This window comes from Astatotilapia calliptera, chromosome 7 (genome assembly GCF_964374335.1).
Source record: "Astatotilapia calliptera chromosome 7, fAstCal68.1, whole genome shotgun sequence".
In the NCBI taxonomy this organism is placed as follows: domain Eukaryota; kingdom Metazoa; phylum Chordata; class Actinopteri; order Cichliformes; family Cichlidae; genus Astatotilapia; species Astatotilapia calliptera.
In genome coordinates this window covers 54,179,624-54,196,837 of record NC_137428.1, presented here as the reverse complement: position 1 = coordinate 54,196,837, position 17,214 = coordinate 54,179,624, and the positions used below count along the sequence as shown (strand labels likewise).

The following is a 17,214-nucleotide window of genomic DNA, read 5'->3' as shown; positions in this document are numbered from 1 at the left end:
CAGTCTCAAAATTGCAAAGCTTCTGAAGCGTGATCATCGAACAATCAAGCGTTTCATTCAAAATAGTCAACAGGGTCGCAAGAAGCGTGTGGAAAAACCAAGGCACCAAATAACTGCCCATGAACTGAGAAAAGTCAAGCGTGCAGCTGCCAAGATGCCACTTGCCACCAGTTTGGCCATATTTCAGAGCTGCAACATCACTGGAGTGCCCAAAAGCACAAGGTGTGCAATACTCAGAGACATGGCCAAGGTAAGAAAGGCTGAAAGATGACCACCACTGAACAAGACACACAAGCTGAAATGTCAAGACTGGGCCAAGAAATATCTCAAGACTGGTTTTTCTAAGGTTTTATGGACTGATGAAATGAGAGTGAGTCTTGATGGGCAAGAAAGGGTATAAAAGAAGAAAAACTAATGACATGGCCTCCTTGTTCACCTGATCTGAACCCCATTGAGAACCTGTGGTCCATCATCAAATGTGAGATTTACAAGGAGGGAAAACAGTACACCTCTCTGAACAGTGTCTGGGAGGCTGTGGTTGCTGCTGCACGCAATGTTGATGGTGAACAGATCAAAACACTGACAGAATCCATGGATGGCAGGCTTTTGAGTGTCCTTGCAAAGAAAGGTGGCTATATTGGTCGCTGATTTGTTTTTGTTTTGTTTTTGAATGTCAGAAATGTATATTTGTGAATGTGGAGATGTTATATTGGTTTCACTGGTAAAAATAAATAATTGAAATGGGTATATATTTGTTTTTGTTAAGTTGCCTAATAATTATGCACAGTAATAGTCACCTGCACACACAGATATCCCCCTAAAATAGCTAAAACTAAAAACAAACTAAAAACTACTTCCAAAAACATTCAGCTTTGATATTAATGAGTTTTTTGGGTTCATTGAGAACATGGTTGTTGTTCAATAATAACATTATTCCTCAAAAATACAACTTGCCTAATAATTCTGCACTCCCTGTATTAAATCAGTCCTTATTTCCTACTGAGCACCAGTGTTGGTCAAGTTACTTGAAAAAAGTAATCCGTAACTAATTACTGATTACTCCCCCCAAAAAGTAATCCTGTTACTTTACTGATTAGTTGTTTTCAAAAGTAATTAATTACTTAGTTACTTAGTTAGTTTTTAAAAACACGATTTACAACCTGAAGAGGTGATAAAGCGATAGATCTTTCAGCCCAATTCTACTTTTTCTACATAATCCATCATACAAAATGTAATCAAATGGAAAAGTCTCTTTTTTTTAACTTGTTTTATCAGTTTTAATCTTTTAACTTTATGCATCAAGCAAAAATTTAATTATATGCAACATTCTCTGACTTGAATAAATTAGTTTAACATTTAAACCTATTTTCTGTCATGTCTCCGTGCCTGCCCGGTCGGCCCCACAAGGCTACAATTGCTGTTTCTGTTCTCTCCCTCTCTGCCTGGGCGGAGCTCACTGTGGGCTCCTGCCCTTGGCCCACACACACACCTGACAACACTCACCCATCATCACCGGGAGCACTATTTGAGGCTGGAACACAGATCCTCTCGTTGCTGGATGATTGTACCCCCAACGTTAGTGTTCTCACAGCTCTTGTGCTTCATATTTGTGATTAGTTGGTGACCTGCCTTCTCGTCTGCCTCAGATCTTCCCCCCGGACCTGCGACCTCCCTGCTGCGGGAACGCGTGTGAGTGTGAGCGAAGAAGACGTGAGCGAGTTACCCTGTGATTCCCCCGGAGTTTTGGATCCCTTCACTGTACATATATTGCACTGGCACTGTAAATAAACTACACCTTGGAGATACCTTACCGCTCTGCGTTTGAATCCCTGTACCAGATCGTGACATTTTCTGCACATTCCAGCACATAAAATAAAATATTTTTTGTGTTTACACTCTTTCAAATAGATGCAAGTAAAACACAGCAGAAAATAAATAAAGTCAAAGACTCAGCGGTCCTGTTGCTCTATTTTCACCTGTAAAGCAGGACTGGGGGTAGGCGGAGGTTTACCCTGGTGCAGGTGTGCCGCGGTCAGTTGAAGAATCCGCGAGTTTCTCTGTGAGTTTCCCATTATGTCGTTGCGCACTCGGTGCTTGCTCGGAAGTTTAGGAGTTTTTTTTGCTGTAAAAAGTTTTCTTCCCACGCACGATGGACGCTAATGTTTTTGTCACTTTTTATGGAATCAAACTCAAAGTAAGGTCAGTACTTCCACACTTTAAACGCTGCACGCTCATACTCTCTCCCACAGATATATGATCCATTGTTGATCTGCACACAGCTGTTGTCACCAACGGCACACTTGCTTACGTCACTGTCATGAGACATTCTCGCAAAAAAATCATGGTTTTAGTAACGCAGTAAGGCAGCGTTCCTACGGGAAAGTAACGGTAATCTAATTACCGATTTTGCAATAGTAATCCCTTACTTTACTCGTTACTTGAAAAAGTAATCAGATTACAGTAACGCGTATCTCTGCTGAGCACTACGGTTTATTTTAATGTTACAGGTCACCATCTGCTTTCATATAGGCTTGAACATCTCACCAGTTTTAACCCACACATTTGAATGCCTTATTGCACTTTTTAATAAAAAAGCAGTATTATAGTATAGTATTATGTCTTGCATACATGACATAGTATTTGCCAATTTTAACTGCCATTCTCTCATATTGTGTACAATTGACCGTGATTTGCCTAATTTTTATATTGCTTTGTAAGAAATGTTTACAATTTAAGTGTGCTGAGGATGGGAATTTGCAGTGTAGGTCAGCCCTGCTGTACCACTGAAGTTTCGAGGGGACTGGTTGGAGCAAAGCTTAGCTTGGAGTTATTTACGCATATTATAATACTGTACAATATAATTTTTAGTAAACGTTTTTTAATTACGTAAAAAATATGCATTTACTATTTTTAATTGGCGTTTTCAGCTTTTTATCCATCTGCAGGGGCGCCACCCACAGTATGGAAACGACTGCATTTAGCTAACTTTTAGCAAGGGAGGGATAATCGCTTGTGCCACAGTGGAAATGTGTGTCCAAAATGTCTCCACAATGCAGGTAAGTGTTGTCAAGCCTGCACGACGTTTCAGAGTTTATATTAAAAAAAGAAAAACAAACATTTAAGCTAACTCAGCGAATGAAAACGTGTCAATCATGATTTTCATCAGCCGTGGAAAGAGCCTGTGAAGGTAAGTATCACAAGTTTGTTTCTTTTGCCTAATTAATGGATGCTCACCAGATTTAAGCCACAGCTGCTGGTTTTCAGAACAACCGAATTAAGAGTTGGCCGGACGTTTTAGAGCAAGAAAAACACATGTATTAGTTAATTACCTGGTACCCTTATGTATGTATTTATTGTTTCGCATGTTAGTCTGCTGACAAAAATAATAATAATTTAAAAAAAAACAAAACACAAAAGACTTTTCTTTTAGTGCTATTTCTGACAGTTTGATAGAAAAAGTCTCTTATGCTGGAGTACATGAACACAGTTTTAAACAAATCACATTAAGCTAGCCCTTTATCGCAGCAATTATTTTGATATTTGAAGTTGTAAACACAGGTGTCTAACGAGACAAATCTTTAATTTATAGGCAAGGAGGCACACAGTGGTGTTAACAATGAAGTGGGAGCAGACGAATCATGAGAATTTAAACAATTCACGAAACAGGGAACAAAATAAAAATCTGGAAAGCTTTACTGGAGAAAAGCAAAAGGCAGTGATTGGCTAATAGGAGACAGATGTGGAAGGCCACGCAGGTGAGACTAATCGGGGTGGGGGCATATAATCACAAAAGAGGGGTAAGATTAACAGGGCTGTGGAAGAGTTATAAAGTAAATCAGTCTCCCTCCGCTCCTGTGCTCTCTTCATCTGGCTCTGCTGTTTTAAGAACCGCTGTCATCAGGCTCCCCTTGGAAGCTTCCTTCAGAGTGTCATGTTTTTTTTTGTTTTTTTTTTAAACGAACTGCTGAAAAACAATTACACCGTTTCTGACGTGTCTCTCCGTTTGTGATGAAAGTATTTTTTTTCACAGCTTTGTAGAAAGAATAGCCAAACATAGTGCTTTCCTACTGTTTCTAAATCTGACCATTATTTTTTAAATTACATTCCGAGGTAAACATGTGTTGGGTTTTAGATTTAATATATTTATTTGAATATAAATATACTAAAATGTTCTAAAGAGATTTTCAAACATTTTTTAAGATCTTTAATCAGCTGCAGCTTGGTGCAATACGTCTTCTCACCACCAGGGATCAGTATAGCCTAGCATTAGATAGCTGCACACGGTAGACTCAGAGATTGCAGATATACATTATTGCCAGAGCTCAAATACAGAATAACTAATGTGCAAAACTGTTTGTGTGACAAGCTTTATGAAGCTCTCTCTAGAAGATGATTTATGATGTCACTAATCTCTTGTAATCTATCATCTGCTCTGTGTGAGAGTTGTGGCTCAGATAGAAAGGTCGTGCCCTTCGTGCTCTGTGCCTTCTGGGCCATGGCGCTTCTTTAAGCCTGGTGCGCTGCAGAACAATATCGGAATAAAGAAATTATTTGGTACCAGACTTGACTTTCCTTTCCAATGCATAATGATAATCTGCAACACAGAGCAGTTAATAGTACTGTAGCAACATGCAGGGTGTTGACATCACAATTAACATGATTTTGGACACGTGGTGCAAAGCAAACATGCAATTTCGGATGCTCGCAGGGTCAGAATTGTCTGGTATTGAGAAAAGTCAAGCTACTCACAAGGCTTCCGCAGTTAAATTAGATTACTTTAGATGAAAAATGAAAGTGGGCTGAGACAAGGTAGAGAAAGGAAAGGATGCAAAGTGTGTTATGACTGTGAATCGGTCAGTGTTGGCTTGGAAATCGGGGAGAACTTAGAGGCAAGGCTGGGAACAGTGCCTGTGGGAGTTGAAGAGAAAGAATGGTTGGTGGAGGATAAGAGAGATCTGCATCCAATTTTAGGATGAAAGATAGGCTTGTGTGTGTGTGTGTCTGTGTTTGCATGTTTGAGAGAGTGAGTGAATGCCAAAAAGAGAGAGCCTGGGCATGCTGAGATAAGCACTGGTCGTTGGGCGGTTGTTGTTTTCAGGGCATATGAGCACATTATGGTTATGTTTAATTGTTGTGTAGTGATACGGGGCTGCAAACAGCTCTTTCTGAAATGTCGACCCACAATGGCGCCATTCTCGATAAGAGTCTTCCCGTGTCTCAGTCTCTCTCTCCCTCCATCTGCTGCTTCTCCTCTGCATCCCACAAGCTCTTTTTTTCTCCAGGAATTGAGTTTGTTTTTTCTGATGTTGTTTACTTGTTATTTTTAAGCGTAGTCACAAATGTTTATCTTATCATCTTTATTCTGGGAATAGTACATGTTCATGATCTCTTGCGGCGGTGCTGCAGTCACTGCTGACAGGTCCACTTCATTGCGTAAATCCTGTGCTGAGACTATTTTGGACAGTATTCCAGTGCTCTTGTTTTGCTGTGAGCAGGCACAAAACACTCAAAGTCATTTGCTCTGAATTGGATGTGCTGTGCTGAGCCAAAAAAAACAAAGCAAATTGTCCTGCTTGTTGTCCTGACCTGTTGCACCATCTCTGGTGTGGGTTCTTCCAACTGTGGGTTCTTCCACTGGAAACTGCTGTTTGGTCTCTGATTTGGTCAGTCTGAGACAGAGTTAGCTGAGCTCGAAGGGAATATATATGAATATATATATATATATATATATATATATATATATTATATATTAGAGATGGACCGATCCGATATTACGTATCGGTATCGGTCCGATACTGACCTAAATTACTGGATCGGATATCGGAGAAAAATAAAAAATGTAATCCGATCCATTAAATATCACGAAAGCACCTCACAAAACTTGCAACACGCCGTAACTCACCTCAGAACGTTAGCACGTCGGAGCAGTATGCATCACGTGATAGAGCGGCTGTGGCATGTGGGACCTGTGGTGGTCTGGATAGCATGTGGAGCTTCGCTAGCAACCCGGCATTTCATCTCCGACAAAGTTATCCCGAGAGAAGTAAAGCAAGTTTGTAAGTCCATCTCTGAATGTTTGTAAAGCATTCCTGCGTTAAGCTTAATGAGCGACTGCCTCTCCTGCTGCTACTTTGATCATGAAACTGCTTAACGATCAGCTGATCGGCTTTTCTGTCGCGAGTCCGTGTCTCTAGTTTGCTTTTGGCCCACTTTGCACCAGAAAGAGGAAACCAGCGGCTGAACAACAGCAGCACGTTTAAGCTTGATCAGCTGTTGTTAGAATGTATTTAATATTAGTTTCTACTCGAGGATCTTTTTCTACGTAGCTGACGCTGGTAACTGTGCAGGGGCGGATCTAGCAAAGTTTAGCCAGGGGGGCCGATAGGGCATTAACAGGGAAAAGGGGGCACAAAGACATACTTTTCTTTCTTATTCTCATTTAAAATGTCTAGCTTTTAATAAATAATTATCTGACACCCAAAGTTTTAATTTGATGCAAAATGAATAGAAGTACATTACTGTATATAGTGACTATTAAGTCTAATATATATACCCTAGTAAGCTATAGTACTTTTTCCTTTGGGAAGGTACCATCTGTGCAGTCTGCAATTTTGTTGAAGAAAGATGTTGAATCTATTTAATATTTCTTGAAAAATAATTGATTTCTGTGCATTTTTTTTCACACTGCATCAAATTAAGGTTGATTAGGTCGATTAAGCATCATGAGGTGGAGCGTGAGGGGTGGTTCCCTATTTTTTATTTATTTATTTTTGTTGTTGCTGGGAGTTGGAACCCTATTAGTTAGGTTGCTTAATATTTATGCTAAGTACTCTTTAAAATACCAGAATAGGGAGGATGGTGTAGGTTTAAGTTTATTAGATTGATCAGTATTGCTGAACTATGAAATTTTTTTTTTTTGCATACAGGTATAACAGAATAGCTTTAGTGTAGTTGTTTTTTTAAACTTGAGTATGAACTTATACAAAATGCAGCAAGATATTTAAAAAACAGTTTTGTTGATTAAAAAACACTATATCGGATTCATATCGGTATCGGCAGATATCCAAATTTATGATATCGGTATTGGACATAAAAAAGTGGTATCGTGCCATCTCTAATATTAATATATATATATATATATATATATATATATGAGTTAGACTACACGCCTTTGGAACAGAGGATCGCAAGTTTGATTCCTGCCTGGGGAGTCTGTATCCAGTAAGGGTCCTAAGGCTAGACCCCCTATGCTAAGCAAGCCTACCGCAGACATGAGCGAGACAGATAAATATGAAGGCATGCCGGCTCGGACGTCACCTGGATCAACAAGGTCCGCGTCAGGTGTTGAGGAACCAGGGCACCCTGACGAAAAGTGGGCTACTGGAACAAGAAGGCATCGGTGGGCAAGGGACGAAAACAGGGCGCTGTTGGAATGCTACTACGCAAGTAACCCCGGCGGAAGGGGCTACATGAATAGGATGAGGGACCTATGGATTCTTCGATACCCAACATCCACAATGACGGCGAAACAACTAGTAGCTCAGTGTTCCAACATTCGAAAGAAGGGACTGCTCTCACAGCTAGAGATTGACGAGGTACAACACAAATGCTACGGCAAGGAGGAGTCAGGACGCCAGGTCAGGGGGGAGATATCATCACCCCCACCCGAGATTGGGTACATAGCCCCAAGTGCGATAGGAGAAGGATCGTTGAGTGCGAGAGGAACTGACCTGAAAAATAGGATCATGGCCAAGCTTGAAACCTGGATCCCCCGTAGCCGGTTACCAAGATTACGTGAAGTACCCTCAGAAGGTCTGCTAGATGATGTTAATGCAGCACTACGGGCAATACCTACAACCACAATTACCGACACTAACAAGCTGATCTACAATACGGCAGCAGTGATCAGTGAGATGCTTGGCTACAAGTTGAACAGCGACAAGGGGCAGTACCCTCCATGGAGAAGGAGGCTAGAGGGCAAGATCAAAGTAGCACGGAGGGAGGTTAGCCAACTAACGGAGGTGCAGAAAGGTGCGACAAATAAGGTGCCTAAGAAATACAGCAAGCTGTCCATACCTGAGGCCTTGGAAACTGCCAAGCAAAGACTCACAGCCTTGGCCAGCCGCTTGAGGAGGTACACCAGAGAGATCGAAGGCAGGAGAATAAACCAGCTGTTCTCCACAGAACCAGCAAAGGTGTACTCTCAGTGGCAAGGGAACAATAAGAGAACAGCACCACCCAGGCTGGAGACGGAGCAATACTGGAAGAGCATATGGGAGAAGGACGCAACCCATAACGGCAATGCTCAGTGGCTAGAGGATCTGAGGGCAGACCACAGCGACCTCCCTGAACAGGGTCCAGTAACCATCACAGTGGCAGATATCCAAGAAAGGGTCTCCAGTATGAAGAATTGGACAGCACCAGGGCCCGACATGGTTCACGCCTACTGGCTGAAGAAGCTGACTGCACTCCACGAGCGTCTGGCAGCACAAATGAACCAGCTGCTAGTTAACGAGAGACACCCGGAATGGCTAACCGAAGGCCGGACGGTCCTGATCCCCAAGGACCCCAAGAAGGGACCGGTCCCCTCCAACTACCGACCAATAACCTGCCTCAGTACTACATGGAAGCTCCTGTCAGGCATCATATCGGCTAAGATGAACAGGCACATGGGTCAATACATGAGCGGGACACAGAAAGGAATTGGCAAGAATACCAGAGGCGCAAAACACCAGCTACTGGTAGACAGAACAATCAGCCGAGACTGCAAGACCAGACTGACCAACCTGTGTACTGCCTGGATTGATTACAAGAAGGCCTATGACTCAATGCCCCACAGCTGGATACTGGAATGCCTAGAATTGTACAAGATCAATGGGACCCTAAGAGCCTTCATCAGGAACTCAATGGGGATGTGGCGTACAACACTAGAGGCCAACTCCAAGCCCATAGCACAAGTCACCATCAAGTGCGGGATCTACCAAGGAGATGCTCTGTCCCCACTGCTGTTCTGCATAGGCCTGAACCCCCTCAGTGAGATCATTAACAAGACTGGCTACGGATACTGGCTACGGATACCGACTACGGAACGGAGCAGTTGTCAGCCACCTCCTGTACATGGATGACATCAAGCTGTATGCCAAGAGTGAACGAGACATCGATTCACTGATCCACACTACCAGGCCATACAGCAATGACATTGGAATGTCGTTCGGACTGGAGAAGTGTAGTCGGATGGTATCAAAGAGAGGGAAGGTAGTCAGAACTGAGGGGATTGAACTACCAGAAGGCAACATTGCAGACATAGAGGACAGTTACAAGTACCTGGGGATCCCGCAGGCAAATGGGAACCATGAAGAGGCCGCTAGAAAGGCTGCAACCACCAAGTACCTGCAGAGGGTCAGGCAAGTCCTGAGGAGTCAGCTGAATGGTAAGAACAAGATCCGGGCCATCAACACGTACGCCCTGCCCGTCATCAGGTACCCTGCTGGGGTAATAGGCTGGCCAAAGGAGGAGATAAAAGCCACTGACATAAAGACAAGAAAGCTCCTTACCATGCATGGAGGGTTTCACCCCAAGTCCAGCACCCTGAGGCTGTACGCTAAGCGGAAGGAAGGGGGCCGGGGACTGGTGAGTGTCAGCACCACAGTCCAGGATGAATACATTGGGAAGATGGCCCCAACTGACCGAGTGCTCAGTGAATACCTCAGGCAGCAGAAACCCAAGAAAGAGGAGAGAGACGAGGAACCATCATGGAAGGACAGGCCCCTGCACGGTATGTACCACCGGCAGATAGAGGAGGTGGCTGATATCCAGAAATCCTACCAGTGGCTGGACAAAGCTGGACTGAAAGACAGCACAGAGGCACTAATCATGGCAGCACAAGAACAAGCTCTGAGCACAAGATCCATAGAGGCTGGGGTCTATCACACCAGGCAAGACCCCAGGTGCAGGCTGTGTAAAGATGCCACAGAGACAATCCAGCACATAACAGCAGGGTGCAAGATGCTAGCAGGCAAGGCATACATGGAAAGCTATAACCAAGTGGCCGGCATAGTGTACAGGAACATCTGTGCCGAGTATAACCTGGAAGTCCCGAGGTCAAAATGGGAGATGCCCCCAAGGGTGGTGGAGAATGACCGAGCTAAGATCCTGTGGGACTTCCAGATACAGACGGACAAAATGATGGTGGCTAACCAACCGGACATAGTGGTGGTAGAAAAACAGAAGAAGACGGGCGTAGTGATCGATGTAGCGGTTCCGAATGACAGCAATATCAGGAAGAAGGAACACGAGAAGCTGGAGAAATACCAAGGGCTCAGAGAAGAGCTCGAGAGGATGTGGAGGGTGAAGGTAACGGTGGTCCCCGTGGTAATCGGAGCACTAGGTGCGGTGACTCCCAAGCTAGGCGAGTGGCTCCAGCAGATCCCGGGAACAACATCGGAGATCTCTGTCCAGAAGAGCGCAGTCCTGGGAACAGCTAAGATACTGCGCAGGACCCTCAAGCTCCCAGGCCTCTGGTAGAGGACCCGAGCTTGAAGGATAAACCGCCCGCAGGGGCGTGCTGGGTGTTATATATATATATATATATATATATATATATATATATATATTGCTGTTTTATGGGCAGAATCATGTTTTTTCTATCCAGGTATGCATTGCCAGTGTGTTTGGGATAATTGTCACGTTAGAACATGAATCTTTTGCCAATCAGACACTTTCCAGATGGTACTGCATGCTGAATCAAAAATCTGATGGTACTTTACTGCACTCCATCAATTTTGACAAGATTCCCAACACCACCGACTTAAATGTAGCCCCAAACCATGACACATGACCGTGTTTTACAAATAGTTGTAGACACTCGCTGTTGTGCCTTTCTCCTCATCTCCTACATACATGTTAATTTGGCCAAAAATGTAAAATTTGGATTCTTCGCTCTATTAGTCCTCTTGCCACTGATTTTCAGTTTAGTTCGTGCGTAATTTGTCAGATCTCAGACTTTTCCCCTGTTTTTCTTCCTTAAGAATAGCTTCTTGACAGCCACCCTTTGCACTGAGACCATTTCTGATAAGAGTTTGACAAACAGAAGATGGATCAGCTGAAAGGCCAGATGCATTTTTCAGATCCCGTTACCTATTTCTTAAAGAGGTACTGTTCATCTGTTGTAGATATTTTTTTTTATTCCTGCTATTTTATTTGTCCTCCACATGTCCATTTTCCTCAGATTTTTTTGAGGACACACTGCACAGTCTATTGTTTTTGGCTAATAGCTCTTTGTGATTCAACTTTTTGGTGTATAAACACTGTTTTATGCCTGTCAAATTGTGTTTTCTTTGGCATTTTTTGTAGATTTAAGAAAAGGGAAAGTTGTCGCATCCTGTATGTGTAGACACAACATCAGTTCATCCCCAGAGTAAATTTTTTTGTTTAATGCTCGAATGATTCATAGGTCAGTGTTGTGTGGCTTTCCAACAAACAAAAAAATTCCTTTGGAAACTGAAACTGGGTGAAAAAGCAGCCGGTGTCCAAAGAAAAAGACCTTCAGAAACCATTGCTCAAGACCACTTTAAAAATGACAGGAAACTCTGGCTACTGGGAAGAAAAATAACAAGAAAGAAATGGTGGCCCGAAGATTTTTTTTACTTTACATAAAAACACATATCTTAAAAAATTGCTTTTATCTACTTTGTGAGACAAAATATCATTAATGTTCAGCAAATCAGTTTTCTTTGTGTTTTAATTTTCTTTCTGTCCACTCAACATAAAAATAAATGTAAAAAATAGCTGGTTTGGTTTCTGAGAAAAGTTTCCAGACTTTTCGAACTCTCAGCTGAAAGTCTATTGTAGAGGTGACCCCCACTGTGTCACACAAACACTCCCTCACAGACTGTTTACCATCACAATGCTGACACTGGCACTTTCCCTCGCTGTCAGCAGGACTCATAGTTATGTATTTTTATTGTAATTACATGGCAGTGTTTTTATATTTCCAAAATGCCCTTGTTTTCCCCCACTGGCTCTTTTCATCCACGACCGCAGATCAAACTGAGCTACTGCCAACACTTTGCTTCCCCGAGCCGCTGAGAAAAAAACAAAAAACACCAGTAAACAAAAGATAAAACACCGAAATGAAAGCTGGCGAGGGAGTAACATCAACACAATGAGAGGGACTGTTGGTAGGAGAGGGGGGGGGGGGGTGCTGTCTAATTCTGGCTGGTGTTGGAATTTTATGATTATAGACGAGGAACGCGTGTGAGAGCGTGTGCATCTGCTATGTTGTCAGATATGCATGAATTTTATATATAAAGTTCTGACTTTACTTGGAATTAATTTACTTTGTGATGACAGACGTGGTAGGGAAAATGAAAAGCAATGACAGGTGTACTCTGGTGTTGTTGGTTTCATCTTTTCTGTTGGACTTGTTGACAGTTATAAGATGTGGCCTGGTTGTACTTTACGGGTTAAATATGTTCGTACCATTCTTCGCTGCCTCGTGTGATGAGGGAGTCTGCCTTCCAAGACGCTGTCTCCCTCTGATTAAAATGTTTACACTGGTCTCATTAGACTGATAACACTCTGTGCCATACTAATGAGTCTCGCAACATCGGTGTGTGTGTTTGTGTGCTCATGATTGTGCAGTTTGCTTTTGTATGTGCGGGAAAAAAATCTATTTTTGCACTTTTAAATTAAAATTGATTTGAGTTTCATGAATTAGGGTAAGATTGATATAGAAGAGGTGTTATCAGTGTTGTTACCTCTTAACTGATTGCGGTTGATCAGAGTAAACGTGACGTGTACAACGATGGGTGTTTGTATGGGAAATTTAATTGCTCAACCCTTAGGACACTGTTGCCATTTACTATAGGTTTAGCATCTTCCATAGTACCACAGACATCAGCACATAATTAACAGGAAAATAGTGCATGTTATTCAGTATCTCCAAACTCCAATTCTCTGGATTCCTTCAAAAACAACAGAGTGTATGTCATGTAATGTACCACTAGATGGCATCCCGAGAGAAGCCTTTGTAATCTCAGCGTCACTGTTTTGTTTGTAGTGTAGGCTACAAGAGGGATGTTATAAAATAGCGCTCATCTCCATAGGCGTATTTTTTATTTGTTCTTAAAACTGCTCGATTTGCTGTAGGCCTTTTCTGCCACTTTAATATATGATTGTAATATTGCCTTTATGTTCCTTTGCGTCTAGTGCAGCATTTTTTTGGATCTATCAAAGCACAAACACTTGGGAGTTTTTTTTGTTTGTTATTTGCTTGCATTATTATAATGAGAAGTCTTTTGCACAGATTTTGGCAGTTCAAACGTCTACATCTCCATCTGGAGAGTTAAGTGATAGAGATGAAGGAACTTGGCATTTTCACAGTAGATGTTTGCTGTTATTGACTGTTAAAGAAAAAGAAGGAAGCGATTCTATTTTTTTAACTAAAAGTTTTGTTTTCTGTGATTATCTGCGCTTCCAGAGACGGACAATTTTGCGAAACAACTGCTGTTTATCAGCTCTCTACATTTGCGTGGAGGGGCTCCGTCTACTCTAACCAACGAGGCTCTGACAATTATTGCATTTGGCTTTCAGGATTGTAATAAAGCGGGATTTTTAATGTTTTTCTGTGATATACAAGCCCTTGAATGGAGGTTTCTTTATAGTGATAAATACAGCATTCTCTGTGGCGAGGTGAGATGATGAGAACTCTGCGTATTTCTCTATATGTGTGTGTACATATGTGTGTTTTTAATGTTGCACACCTGCTGCATGACTGATTAAGAGACAAGCAGTGGGAGCAGTCAGCTGTATGTACCTATGGATAAAGGCTGCATGTGGAACAAGAAGGTTTCATCACACCAGGTCAGATCACCTTGCACATACTTAGACAGTCCCCTTTCCTATTCCTGTCTATAAACTGCAGGTCAGCAGCTTCTTTTTCCTCTCAATCTGTCTCTGTCCTTTTTGCTAGTTACTTACATACATCATTCCCATCATACCTCTCGCTCTCTCTTCCCTTCAGCTCAATCGCACCGTACTGGCTCTCTTTTCTTAGCAAACCTTTCTCTCATCCATTATTGAGACTTGTTTTTTTTCCTTGGGTCTCAGAATAAAGAAGGGGAACAGATCTTTTGAATTTTTAATGCCCGGTATAAAAAATGTATCATCTGAGCGATACGAACTGGTAAACTTTTAGCAGGACACAACACGCCAAGTCACGAGATGATGCTAGACCGAAGAAGAACATCATGGAGTGAAATCCCGTTTTCAACAGAAATCGCAAAAAAATCCCCCGAAAAAATCTTTCGACAGTTAAATGGGAGTCCACTCAAGAAGAAACAGCTAGTGACTGTGACTGTGGATGTCACCTTTGAGGAAAGGGGGCAACTTGTAGTGAAGCCGGGTGAAATAACTCCTAGTGACGCAAAGTGGGTGCGTCCTGAGTTAAATTTGTCCCAACTTCAATGTAGGGGATTGGAGTGACTAACAAGACACTGCAATGGGATGCTGTTGTTTGACACATTATGGGGTGCTAAATACATTTCAGAGTTACCTACACAATCAGAACCGGAAATTTACGTTCCGACTGTTGGATTAATATTTATCAGCAAATTTCAACCATGTCCACGCTAGGTGGGAAAAATTTTATTCAACCCCCACATTTAGATATATTTTTTTCTGTGGAGCTCTGAAAAACAGAGCTTTTTGTCTTTGCATGCAGTGCAAATTGTGTCCTTCCTTTGGATTCATTAGGTTATTTAATGAAACACTAAAACCTGGTATTTGATCTGTAGAAAAACAGTTTTACTATGTCTCTAAAAGGCATTTTCTACCACCAGAAAGCTCTCCAAGTGGCAGAAAAGAAACATGGCAAACTTCAGATTGTCACACTTAGTGGAACAGGTCTGTCATCAACATACTCTTAAGTAGAGATATCTGTGTAAACCTAAAGGCACAGGATGTCATTTCCACAGCTGGAAGTGTGTCTATCAGTTTGATGTTTATATTTGCGTCCATAAAACATCTTAAGCCTGGATTATCGTCTGTTGGACAGCTGCAGACCTGCTGTAGTCACTGCAGTGAGGTCACAAAAACTAGGCAGGCATGTAGACAGCTGGAGTTCAAAAAGTCTGGGAACGTCTTCTGATGAAATTTACCTTACTGGGATCCAAGCGGGCCCTCGTGTTCTGGCGTTAGAATGTGTTGTACCATGTTTCTCTCCTGTCATCACTCCCAGCACCCACTCTCACCTCTTCTCTCACCAAATCAAATATCAACCAAGTCGAGTTCAGCTCTATGAAATGGCGACAGTCTTTGTTAAGAGACACACATACCTGCGACTGAGTAACTCATACAAGTTCATGCCTTGCTGGTTGGCTCCAGGAAGACAGGAAAGCGAGAGGAGAGTGGGAGTAAGTATGATTAGGAAAAACAATTGAACAATCATGGGATTATATATGTTAAGGTGTTGTCCTGCTTGCACTCCATCTTGGCTGTTTGCTACTAACAACTAGAGAAGTGGATTTATGGTTTGGCAAAATGCAGAAAATCCTGAACATATTTTCATGATGTCTGCATGCGGTGCATCACTCATTGCAGTTTGACAGCCAATAGACAAGCAACCCGAGGCAAAGAAAAGAGAGCATGTAATGCATTCTATAGCTGCAGCACAGCGAGCTTAGTGAAAGATATATGTTGCCAGTGTGGAACCAGTTGGGTAAACTGCTCTCATTTGGTTATCCAGATCATAAATTTGAGTCCATGGATGAAGCGTCAGTGTGTCCTCCTCCATCCTTTTCCATACATATGTACATTGGAAAGCTCAAGGTGGGGGAAGAAGCACAAATAGGCCTACAGCCTGAGGGAGGGTCATATATTCTCACCATGGAGCCTGGAGCATGTCATCTATATTTATGCTCTCATTGAGCTTATTGTGTTTACAGATTGGCCACATCTTTTTGTTGTTTATAAATCCACCCTGGGCAAATTGATGTAATATACATTACTGTAATCTCAAATGTGAAGTTAATGCCTTACGCGTGTGTGTGTGTGTAATGTATATGCAACAGTTTACATGTGAGTGTGTGATCAGTAACGATTCCCACAGTGACATCCTGTCTGTTCTGCATTGGTGGCACTTATGAAGAATGCTATATGCTTGTTATTTGGTCCTCTAATGTTGGTTGCTTTGCAGTCTCTAGTTGCCTTGCACAGCTTATCGCTGACTGCCATCCATCCATCAAGCCCAGCGAGGTAGTCTAGAGGACAGGGGCAGGGAGGGGTCCATTGCTCTAGTTTCAGGACTCAAACTGAAGGCAGTTTCCGCCACAGGCCTTGGCTGGTTATGACAGTCAAGAGGATCCATTAAGGGACCGACCCTCATCTATAACAGTGTCTCTGTGTAAACCCCATTTAGCCAGAGGCAGCAGAACTGAAGGACATTAGGATTGTGGTGTACAGTGTGGTTCACAAGCTAACTAATGGACAAACAATGATCAATCAAGACGAGTAATAGAAAAATCACTCATGTCTTTCAGCTACACACCTTATCTATAAAAATAATTAATAGTTTACCAGGCTGTAAAAGAGATTTCTTCTTTTTGTAGTTAAAAAAAAACCCAAAACGTGCTGCAGTAAGGTCTCGTGCTGAATACAGTGTAGAAAGCAGGTGTTTCATATGTGGATATCTGTACACACACAATATGCAGAATGTATAGCCTGCGGCAATGGACAGAAATAGAACCAGCAGCCTGGCAATGAAGTGTCAAGAGACAAGGAGCAAGAGGTTCAAATGAAGAGGAGGAGGAGCAGTATAGGCCCAGAAAATGAAAGAGGGACTGAACCACTGAGATTCCTTTATAACAACAGGGGGGAACCAGAGAACATCCATAATCCTATCTGACAAAGGTGAATGTCTTCTGTCTTCATTTTAGCGCCATTTCGTTCCTTCTCCCATGGCAATGAAGTTCTAATAAGGAATTGATTTTTGGCAGGCAGTTAAAAGGGTGACCTCCTGACCCCATTGCTCACTGTGGGTGTGGCAGGAGATGGTCCTCATCCACCGAGAATCGATGCGGCGTACCTCATAACCACCCTCGGCCGATTTCAGAGGCGCAAATGTGTCATCAGTGTGTCATCGAGCATACATCTTTGCTGGAGGCGACGGAACCTTCCCCACCTGCCCGCCCCATTCGGATGAGAGGGCGGAGAGTG

At 42.5% G+C, this 17,214-nt stretch overlaps 1 protein-coding gene across 2 annotated transcripts in view; it reads left to right on the top strand.

Moving 5' to 3' along the window:
• syt18b (synaptotagmin XVIIIb) overlaps positions 1–10,580 on the top strand; it is a 367,435-nt gene extending 356,855 nt beyond the window's left edge. For both annotated transcript variants that reach the window (XM_080303868.1, XM_080303866.1), the window contains one exon: positions 10,388–10,580. The gene's annotated coding sequence lies outside the window, so the exon portion shown is untranslated. The remainder of the gene's footprint in view (positions 1–10,387) is intronic.
• The last annotated feature ends 6,634 nt before the right edge of the window (positions 10,581–17,214 follow it).